We start from the raw sequence: 9,592 nt of genomic DNA, 5'->3' as shown, positions 1-9,592 counted from the left end.
TATTTGTAATAAATATATGATAAAAGGCACAAGAGTGCAGGAAATTAATTTTAGGGAGGTCAAGACCACACTGTAAAAAATGATGTTTAACTTGTGTTTAATTTTTAAACAGTCGTGTTTTACAATTAAACATAGTGGGTTTAAATACAAAACATTAGTGTTTTATATATAAACACTGATGTTTAAAATGGTGTTCAATAAGTAGGGTGTTTAATCATCCGTCTTAAACACTTAATATTCATATGCATCAAATCAAAAAATAAATTAGGTGTTGCTTCTTAGTATTTGCTGTATGAATTTGTCAATTTTACAATGTCTTAATTTACGAAATAATTCCGCACATAATATTAGATATTTATCGACACAGAAAAAAATACTAATAGCAAGGCAATATGTTGACTTTAGATCATACCAAATGCATTCACAATTAACATTAATTGGTAGTAATTTTGTGCCAAAATTTCAAAATTTTCAGAAACTGTTAAAGAGGAAATAGAAACAAATATTATGATATTTTCTATAATTGTATCGATATTTTAATCACCGGTGTTTAACACGAGTGTTCATTTCTTAATCATATATATTTATAAATTAAACACATGGTATTTATATAGAAATTGCAAATTAAACACCAGTGTTTAATACGTTATGATAGAAAATGACGCAGTTGATTATGTCATAACATGCCATTTGAACGCAGAAGATGCAGAATCACGCACATACTGGCAAGAAACACCATATCTAGCAAGGAAATAGAAGGTATATTTATACATTTCTTTACGTAAAATCTTTCAAAAAAGAATGTTGAATACATTAGAGATCTAAAATGCTTTTCATTTATGAAATGCAGGATTGTTTCCTATAGTTATTAATCGTCTGAGTGCAATCCGGCCATGCGCAGAAGTAGAAAAATAAAATGCTTAATGAATGTAGTCTTGATATCTAATTTTAAACTTTGCAGGGACATTCATCTGTTACTGTGAATCCTGAGAAGCAAACATTACTTGATAAAGGAAAAGGATTTAAACGAAGATCAGACTTAACCATGAGAGGTGAGTCTTAAAACAAAAAGCCCCCCCCCCCCCACACACACACCATTGGTTCCTGATAAATGAAATTACTTGCTAATATTTATGCTCCTTAACATGCAACAATACCACACTCGCACATGTACTAGCTGCAGATCTGTAGCGTTATGGTTTTTATGTATTTGCCTTTGACCATAACTAATACATAAAACTATTACGCTACAGATCTGCAGCTAGCGCATCTACCAACAATAATTTCATCTCCAGCCCGTGCACATACATGTATTTTTTTCAGGAAACTTCACTTTTTTTGAGGGGGTGTGATACATGATAGAATATGCCTTGGGACAAGTTAGCCCCCCCCCCCATTTTCTTAATTTTTGCCGTTGGGTTGCTCCTACAGGTACATGAACATTTATTTTTTTAGTGTACAGACTGTACGCTTATACATGTATGATTTACAGGTATTTGAATTGCAGATTTTTATTCCAAACTTGTTTCTCAGTATGTATAATATAATTAAAATTGGCGTGAACAATAACAATCTTTTTTTTCGATCTTTATGTATTCTTTTACAGATAATTATCTGAATTTGCATAGTGAATATTTTTTCATCCATCTTTCAGGATATGAGGTAGAACTACTTGGGGTGAATACAATTTTGGAGAATGGAAAACTGGAGATCATCATCCGTTGTAGAAGAACCTGAATTTTACCCGCAACCAGAGGAGCTAGACTGTTTAACTCGGATTAGAATATGATATGGATATTGAGTGAGTGATACCCCGGCATCTCTTGTTTAGTAGCAAGAATTGGTCCTTTACAATTCAAAACTGGAAAAAATTTCTTTATTTGGTTAAAGAATATTTGTGAAAGTATAAACTTGTATAACATTTACAACTAGATTTATTAGTGTAATACAAGTACATATTATACATGCTGTACCCAGACAACAATTATAATTTTCAGTTTTTTGTATCATATTTATTCATCATTTTGCTTGTTTCATTTATTAAAAAAGATGTAAAGGATGATCTAGCCTTTTAAAAAAAATGTTTTAAATATTACTGATGAAAAACATTTCATTTTATTAAGCGATAATATATTTTTTTTCATATTTCAAAGACCCCCACCCCTCCCGGCACCAGTTTATTGGAGTTTAGTTTAAAGATGCAGGGTTTACATGTTCATGCTAGTTTATTTTGAGAATTCTATTTTTTCCACTAAAATTGAATAATGTATCCGTGTGTTGGTAACTGTATTATTTAATGTTTCAGTTGTTTATAAAGTTTGAACCCTCAATCAACATTAAATCAATTATTAATTTAAAAAAGCTTAATGTACAACATATTCATTATCAACCACAGTGTGTTTTGTACTGATTTATATTTGTTTCAAATAAAAATGTCGAAAACTTATAAACACGTTTAAGTATTTATTTATTTTGTAAAATAAACACGTTGAAGTGTTTAAAAATTGACCTTTAAACATGTTTAAGTGATTATTATCTGTTGCATCGAATAAACATGTTTAAGTGTTTAAGTGTTTATGTTGAAGACGTTTATTTATTAAACATGAAATGTTTAAATTTTAAACACTCACGGTGTTTATGTAGTAAACTCTAAGTGTTTATTCAGTGTTTAATCTTTAAACATTTTGTGTTTTTGAAGTGTTGAATATTAAACCTCATGTGTTTAGAATTTAAACATTCTAACGTGTTTATTTCTTAAACACTTCTTGAGATGTTTAAATTCTAAATGTGTTGAAGTGTTTATTATCTGTTGCAATATGGTGTTTATTTATAAAACACTTATTTTTTACAGTGCAGAAAGTTACTTTGCAATTGAAAAACTTGTTCGGGGTATTGCATCTCTTGCTTTGGCCTTACAGGGCTTAAACTTTACCCATTGAGTATAAACATAGGTAGAATGTTTCAAAAACCTTGATCCAATTATCAAGCAAAAGTCAGGTTAGAAAAATATACATGTAGTTATTTAAGGTCTTTGTCCATAGTATATTTTTTCTCCCGTACCTCACCCGTAGAGTGCTCTTAGTTGAAAAATGTGCAGTGATGTTTAAAAAATATCTTAAATGAAAAGTTAATGTCTCAAAATCTAGCTATTTGAATCAAAAATATAGTCCAGAGCATATTTAACGCTTAATATATATCTTGTGTACCCATATCTTATCCGCAACTCCTCTTATACCTGTAAAGAAATTTAAGAGACTTTCACAGAATCTTTGTTTAATAGTGCCATTGTGCACCTGTTTATTTACTTTTTGATCCGATACATATTTTAGGTCTCCCATAGCAAAACACAAATACTGCCATTCCTTCTTTAATATTGAAGGGTACCCATCTCTTATCTGCAACTCCTTCTATACTTCTTAATAAATTTAATAATACTTTCACAGATTCACAAGTTCTTTCTGACATGAATCCGATCCAGTGTTCATTTCCTATTTTACCTTTTGTTCTGATACTTATTTCGAGTATCCCATAGCAAAACATGCATGGACTTCACCATTATAATCATATGGGAGGCGGGGGTAAAGTTTAATTAGCTCGGTATTTTCATTAAATACTTTCATATTTAGTACATTAAAATAGATTAATAGTGTTGACAAAATGATATGATCATTACGCATATGCATGCACGTGCGCTCGCGTGCAGTGCTTAAATGACAAAAAATACTTGATTTATTCGGAATATTTTAATATCAGCAGTCTCGTTTAAAGTCATCATTTCGTATGTTCTATGGTCGATACAATGACCTTGTCAGCAGATACAATTTATCATTGAGTCAAATGCTGACTGACGTTTTTCATACCAATGGTTAGTCCATTATTTACACACTGAATTGACGACGGGTTTTTTCCGTTATATCCTGATCATGACAAGGAGCACACGGCGGGTGTGACCGGTCGGCAGGGGTGAGCATCACTCCTCCATGGCACCTGATCCCACCTCTGATGTTTTGGGGGGTCCGTGTTTGCTCTGCTCTTATTTTGTATTGTTTTATGGACTTTGAGATTGAATACTGTTCGTTATCTCCATATCCTTCTTGAGAGAAAATAAAGTTGTATCAATAGCGTACACATGCACATGCATTCACCTGTATAGGCATGTAATGCCAAAATTGTGAATATACGTTGTATACTTTAGCAAAAAGTTGTTAAAGTCTAAAATGCAGAAAAGAACTATATGCGGTATATTACATATATTTGCCCCCACAAAAGTCAAAATTTGAAAACTTCCTGAAATGTGCTGAATTCAATAAATTGTATGAGAAATATAAATTAACAGAAAATATTATAGTGTCAAAGCAGTGTATTCACAATTTTTGTTTTTATTACGTCACAAACTAGTCCAATTTTATATCTTTTTTCAGAAAGAGGACAAAATGGACAAAATTTCAACAACTTTAGCTTTAAAATTTATAGAGCGCAGGTTTGTTCAGGAACAATATTGACATATTTCATTGATATTATCATTCTACACATTATATCAAAATATTGATCCTGAACACACATGCGCTCGGTGACTTTTACTCAAAATATCGACGAAATATGTACATTTTTCTGTAAAATTCATGAAAAACTGAAATTTACGTCATGTTTGTGACGTCATTACGTACATATGGCGTCATTACTTATGAAAATATTCAGTGCTTTGAAGTCAGCATAAACTCCCCTGTTTAAGAACTTAATTAAATATATCTCTATCAAAGTTTGATTTGGGGGGCAAATATTGGTTATTACCGAATAAAGTTCTTTGTCCTATCTAATAAAGCTTACATGGAATAAGGCATCAAAAGGATATTGGGCGGGGGGGGGGCGTTTTGGGAACATCTTTAACGATTTCCGTTACAATTAGTTTGGAATATTTTTTAAACGATATTAATTTTTTTTAATCTTTTATAAAGAAAGTTTTGCAATTTCAATATGTATCAAATACTATGCAATTTACTGAAACCCTTCACTGGCTAAAACTGCAGCGGCATTTCAGAAACTGAATAACCTTTGAATGATTTTGATGGGACACTTAATGACAGGGATTTAAAATTCAGTCTTCTTTTTTTCATAACATTTCCTCCATTTCTAAGTTAAGAGAAAGTCAAATGTCAATATGTTTGTTCAAAAAACTGAAAAAAGCGTAGTTATGATTATCCTTCTCTTTTTAAATGAAAATAACAGGACGTAAAACATAGTAAAACACATGTTCTCATCACTTTAGGCTTTTCATATACAGGAAATCATAAAATGATTGTTATGAAATTATCAACAGTTGTCACAGAGAGTATCAGACTGTTATGCCATGTATTTATTTATTTTTACCTTATGAATTGAAGGTTTCTTTAATATATACTGATCTTGACCATGCCAATCAAGGTTGTCATCTTTTTGACGTTTTTGTGCTACATTATTTCTCTCTTTATGAAGATAATTGCTGTCAAAAGTTGCTCTTACGGGTAAGATATTAGCATTCCTTTTTTAAAAAAAATGATTATTAATATTACGTCCTATCATACATTAATATGTTAATATTAGTAGGCGTAAAGAAGATGGATCGTGCTGTACAAACTTTCATGCAGACGGGGATCTCTTTAAAGGTTATACTTAACTTGAAAAAGCTATTTGTAATCAATAAGGTTTTAAAATAAATTTATGTGATCATTTACCTTTCTTCTTTGTAAAAATTCTTTTTGGCATGAAGATAAAGTATTTGTTCTCTTTAATTCATTCAGATATTTATTCAGAAATAATGCATAGAAATAAAGATAACTTTAATATAGATTTTTAGAATGTTCTCCTGGGTTTTTCGGAAATAATTGTTCCCAACCTTGTCCTTCACCAACATACGGGGAAAGATGAACACTGAAATGCACTTCTTCTACAAAATGTAATCACATATATGGCTGTATTCAAAGTACAGGTATTGTAATCAAACTTTAATATCCAACACGGTTTTGTTTTGAGAAAAAATATTAAAATTATTTTTTTATTTTTTTATTACATTAATCAAACGTATTGCTTTTGAAAATTATTGCTCAAAATAAAAAAAATGTATGTTCTCATCAAAATACTTTGATTAATTGTTCCTTTTTTATTTATTAGATAGAGAAGTTACTTGTGGCTTCTAATTCATTATTTATATTTGCCAATTACCAATATTCGTCGTAAGTCTACCCAGATAGCAAGCTGACGTTGGGCCGATGTTGGCATATGGTTGGTAGATCGGCTACATATCGCGGTTGGCAGAACGATATTGGGCCAACATCGGTCCGACATTGTCATTACAACAGTCGGTGTATTGACATCGTACCAACATCGGTCCGACATTGTAATTACAACAGTTGGTGCATTGGCATTGTACCAACATCGGTCCGACATTGTCATTACTACAGTTGGTGCACTAACATTGTTCCAACCTCGGGCCAACAACAGGCACGTAGCATCGTTTTTAAAAGGGGGGGGGGGGGGGCAACCACAAATTTTTTTTTTACTTACCTGAAAAAGTTGACAAGCAAAAGGGTGGGGGGGGGTAGTGGCCAACTTTTTTCAAGGCCAACTTTCTTTCACTTCCAATTTTTTGCTGTTTTTTCTTGATATCACTATACTGTGGTAAAAAGTGGGGCGGGGGGCATCCTTGCAATGGACATTTTCTGTAGTAAAGGTAATGTTGAGGAAAAAGTTGGGGGTGGGCGTTGGATCAGGCCCCCTGCCCCCTGTTGCTACGTGCCTGAACATTGTTATTTTTAATGTTGAAGTATGGCCATCTTTGCAATGTTGGCCCGACATTGTTGAACCAACTTATATGTTGAAACGTTAAAAAAATTATTTATTTATTTTAATTTTTATTTATTTGTTTATTTATTCATTTTTAATTATTTAATCCTTACGTAGATTTTCAAAACTATGGAAAATAACTTAGATTTTTCTCTAAAACTATCGACTAATAGTACAATTACATCGGGATCGAAGTCGGGTTCGATGAGCAATTAATTTAAACAACATACCGCGCCGAAATTTAAATTTTTTGGGTGTTCAACGCAGCCATGTTGATATTGTACAGAAGGAACGTTCGGAAAAGAGTGTCGCGAAAAGGAGAATCATGACTAGCTTTGGATCGAATTTCTGTTTTGACAGAAGATGAAGACATTTTACGACTCGGTACTGCGGTAGGTACAATGTACAAAATATTTTTTATAGTATAACATGTGTCCTTGAATACTTCCTTAGTCAGGACACTACACATAAAATGCTTGGCAGTAAAATCGTTTGAGCAAGCGCTATTTTAATTTTGTTATAATAATTTTACACTTCTATACATCTTTCTTAAAGATGGATTTCAACCCGAGTTTCCTCGTTTGGGATCAAATTTTAGTGTTCCTCTCTTCAACATTTACAGAGTTTGTTGTACAATGTAATAAAGTATATTTATTTTTAAATGCATGTGCAAGATCATTTTCAGCACTTATTTTGATTATTTAATAGTTGCATGCAGTGGACTGTGCCCGAGACGATTCCCACTGCGCCGGCGAATAGTCAGCTTGTAAAAATGGTGAGAACCAGCTCAAATTTTCATTTAACACAAATAACCTAACATTGTTTTTATCAACTTGTATCTTTTAGCATAAAACTATAAAGATATTGCATCTACTATATACCAAGTAAACAAGAGGTTTATATTCCTTATCCTAAAAATACATAACAGTTACAATGGATTCTGACAGGTAATCTAAACATGCTATAAATTGCACAGCTATGCATAATTATTTTACATAAATATTTAAGCATTAATTATTAAAAATAGCTATCATATTCTATGATGCACAATTATACATGCATTATTTTCAGGAATCTGAATGCTCACAAGAAGGACAAAAGCAGTATGAAAATTAACACAAAGGTAAGATTTCTTAAATTTTCTGATTAGAGCAATAAAATCACATGAATTGAAATTACATTTCTACACTATACTGAACTGTCAGGTTGAAATATGCAATTGTCTACAGTCTTGTAGAGCCTTGCTTTATTATTTGTCATATATTTTTGTTTATATATGCGAAAAATATCGATGATAATACATCCTAATGGTCATCTTTTGTTTCAGAAATTGTGCCAGAAAAGTTTGAAGTGTCTATGGGAATGATCAACAATGAACATTGAACTTTCTGAGCCTTTGTACTTAAAGTGAATCCGTTCGTGACATGACCAGTCATTTGGCTACCCTCTAACATAACGCCATCTTTTATTTATTTATTATTGTGAATTTCATGGGATATCAGTGAGGAAGTGATTCAAGCAAACACTTGAGAAATTTCGGATCTAACTTAATTAGGATCTTTGGCATGTTCGGGGAAAATAGTATGTGTTGATTTATTGGATCTTTTTATTAATATAGTTGTGTAGTGGATATTTTGTACTTAATACATGTGTTTGTCACTCTAGTAAATGTAAATGTACATGGACAACTGGAAGTTCATTGTAACTGTATACCCCGTTGAGGTTTCAATGACCTCTCCCAATGTCATTAAGTCAAATGCCATATTTTAAAAAAAGAAATAGTTTGTTTTATTACAAAGAAATGTCAATCAGTGAGAATACTTTGAAAAAATGTGCTTACATTGTACATCTATAAGTGTATATGTAATATTTGTTTCAAAACACATTGTAAAAGAAACTATTTTTTTTTAATTTTTAAAATATAGATTTGATCTATGATAAATTGTGATGTTATCATTATTTCAGTTTTCATTGTATCTTCCTGGAATTTCTTAGATTTCCATTGAATTCCATAGATTTCCAAATATCCTTGTGCACAAATATGTTGGGCCAACATTGGGCCAACATTGGGCAAACATAAGAATTATCATTGTTTGACATTGAGCCAACGTAGCGCCTACATGTAGGAGCACAAATACGTTGGGCCTACATTGGGCCAACATCAGAATTATCATTGTATGACATTGGGCCAACGTAGCGCCAACATGTCGGTGCAACGTTGCGCCGATGAGCAAAATTACATTGGCCCAATATAAATTTTCCGACATTGGGCCAACATAACTGACAACAGTGGCCCAACGTTGGACCAACGTCAGAATTATCGTTCTATGACATTGGGCCAACGTTGCGCCAACATGTCGGTCCAACGTTGCGCCGATGAGCAAAATTACATTGGCCCAATATCATTTTCCGACATTGGACCAACGTAACTTACAACGGTGGCCCAACATCGGGGCAACGTAAGCTTGCTATCTGGGTAAAGGCTTAGAATATGTCATATATCCAGCTGACTCCCTAGGCATAGATCGTAAGAACTGTGTTCGTTTCTCGTTCTCTGCGCCGTGTCAAATTAAAGTTAAAAAGCAAAAAAAATGTGAATATTTCTCTTCCAAATCTTCGATACAAGAAGAGAAAGTGAAGTAAGGGTTTTTGAATGAAGCATTAAAAACTACAGTCATTCTCAAGGTATAGAGATTTTGCACTTCTTAATGGCCCAAAGTGTCGAGAAAAGATCTAAATTTGAAGCTTTTCCTTAACATATTCTTATACTAGG

General features: G+C 32.3%; 1 long non-coding RNA gene across 2 annotated transcripts; it reads left to right on the top strand.

Annotated features, from left to right (window-relative positions):
* Positions 1-7,088: 7,088 nt before the first annotated feature.
* LOC134268922 (uncharacterized) lies at positions 7,089-8,881 on the top strand. 2 transcript variants are annotated; one of them, XR_009992468.1, is made up of 4 exons: positions 7,089-7,211; positions 7,528-7,594; positions 7,891-7,942; positions 8,147-8,881. It is a non-coding gene; the product is annotated as an uncharacterized LOC134268922 (long non-coding RNA). The 2 variants fall into 2 exon arrangements; XR_009992467.1 differs by lacking the exon at positions 7,089-7,211 and having other exon boundaries at positions 7,483-7,594.
* Positions 8,882-9,592: the final 711 nt, after the last annotated feature.

The sequence above is a fragment of the Saccostrea cucullata genome, unplaced genomic scaffold (genome assembly GCF_032062105.1).
Source record: "Saccostrea cucullata isolate Sc308-1 unplaced genomic scaffold, CSIRO_AGI_Scuc_v1 ctg12154, whole genome shotgun sequence".
Classification (NCBI taxonomy): domain Eukaryota; kingdom Metazoa; phylum Mollusca; class Bivalvia; order Ostreida; family Ostreidae; genus Saccostrea; species Saccostrea cuccullata.
The sequence above is the reverse complement of the archived record's forward strand: the minus strand, read 5'-3'. Positions and strand labels throughout refer to the sequence as shown.